General features: G+C 38.7%; 1 pseudogene; it reads left to right on the top strand.

Annotated features, from left to right (window-relative positions):
- Window positions 1-325: 325 nt before the first annotated feature.
- Window positions 326-1,444, top strand: LOC138313854 (uncharacterized; annotated as a pseudogene).
- The last annotated feature ends 369 nt before the right edge of the window (window positions 1,445-1,813 follow it).

Genomic DNA, 1,813 nt, shown 5'->3' with positions numbered 1-1,813 from the left:
TGAAGTCCGCTGTGTCGAGAGTGGGGACCCGCAAAGAACGCGCTGTGGGTGAAATTGGGTGAGCGGGACCGCTCAATGGAACCCTGGGAGAGAATGAAACAGAACATGGTTAGAGTCTCTGTCCAAAGAATGCGAATTCATATAATTAAATATCTTTTCTTAGTGTATTTCACGTGGGACGATCTGGATGAAACACGCTACAATCAACGACGATTATTGAACTTACAGCACTAGTGTATCGTTTGAGTAGTTCTGATTATAAGTTTACTTCAGTGCTGGACTTTTGAGATGAATTAAAACCAATTTACGTTGAGCAGAAACGTACGTACCTCTACGATTAATGGACCATTCAAACAAGTTTCCGGTGAGGAATTGTGGGAGTAATACAAACCTACGTTGATTTCGGAAGTGGAGATATTCTTTCAACCGAATCAGAAAGCAAATGTTGAGAAATGTTTTTCGTCATACATGACGGACGTCAAAGGTGGTCATACAAAGCGGAACAAAAACAAAGGAATGTTCGCTATACTTCTCACATTCTTATCTCAACCAGGAGAGCGTTGTAGTCGAGGCAGGCGGACATCGTGGAATTGACACGGGCGAATTTCAACTCGCGCTTTCCATCCCGGCACATTATTTTGTGTTTAGAACCAGTTCCTTCATTTTGATAAACTTACTTGTAAGAAAAATTTAAGACGTCTAAAAACGTAGTGTTGTTTAACTTTGGAATCGATTCCAGTGATGGGACGTTTCATATACAAGAATCTAGTAATGATGCTGTTTCAATATTCGCCCCACGTAACGAAACTGGAGAAACTATACAGATAATCGACACTACAAAATTCTTCGAAAAAATATCGGTACGAAATCGCGACGTTGATCTGATAACAATGAACTGTGAAGGGTGTGAATATGCTGTATTAGACCGTCTCCTAACAACAGACTACATACGTCACTTCCGGAACATTCAATTCCAGCCTCATAGAATCGACAGAATATGTTTTCCGGTTCGACGGTATTGCTGGTATCAAGAGTTGTTAAGAAAAACACATAAATTAAGTTTTCAGTTTAAGTTTGTGTGGGAAAGTTGGACAAAATTGTAAAGCCAAACATTCTCCTCAACAATATGAAAAATGTTGTCAATTTTGATGAATTATTGCTACAAGCATCAAAATACAAACATGTCAATGGCTAAGTGTATGATTAAAATAATACAAAAAAAGATGTGCAAGTATTTATTTTTCTTGGGAGAAAATTAATTCTATTACCAGAAATGTCTTTTTATATATGTCCAGTATTGATTGCCTTCTTGTGGGATTTATGGTCCTGTAATTCTGCCAGGATTGCAGGCACATTTAATAACACTTGTTTGTTCGTTTGATTACGTCCTATTAACAGCAAGGATCATGTAAGAACGGCCTCCTATGTATACAGTGTGTAGCGTGTGTGAAGTGTAAGGTGCGTGTTTTTGGGATACTGGGGCATGCATCAGTGATATAGCACTATAAAAAAGGACAACAGTTCCACTATACAAGAAGACACAACATGAATATACCGCAGTCACCCAAAACACGCACCTCGCACAACATACACGCATCACACCGCAGACATGGGAGACCGTCCTTACATGACCATAGCTGTTAATAGGACGTTAATGAATCAAACAAACAAACAAACAAACATACTTTCATGATACATGTAAATGTACATTGATGATACATGTACAAGGTAAAACAATAATGTATATCATATAATAGTCTAACCTGTCTAAATTGGATGTCACTGGGGCCATCAGCTTTGGTCGGTACAGCCA

The sequence above is a fragment of the Argopecten irradians genome, unplaced genomic scaffold (assembly GCF_041381155.1).
Source record: "Argopecten irradians isolate NY unplaced genomic scaffold, Ai_NY scaffold_0988, whole genome shotgun sequence".
NCBI classification, from domain to species: domain Eukaryota; kingdom Metazoa; phylum Mollusca; class Bivalvia; order Pectinida; family Pectinidae; genus Argopecten; species Argopecten irradians.
The sequence above is the reverse complement of the archived record's forward strand: the minus strand, read 5'-3'. Positions and strand labels throughout refer to the sequence as shown.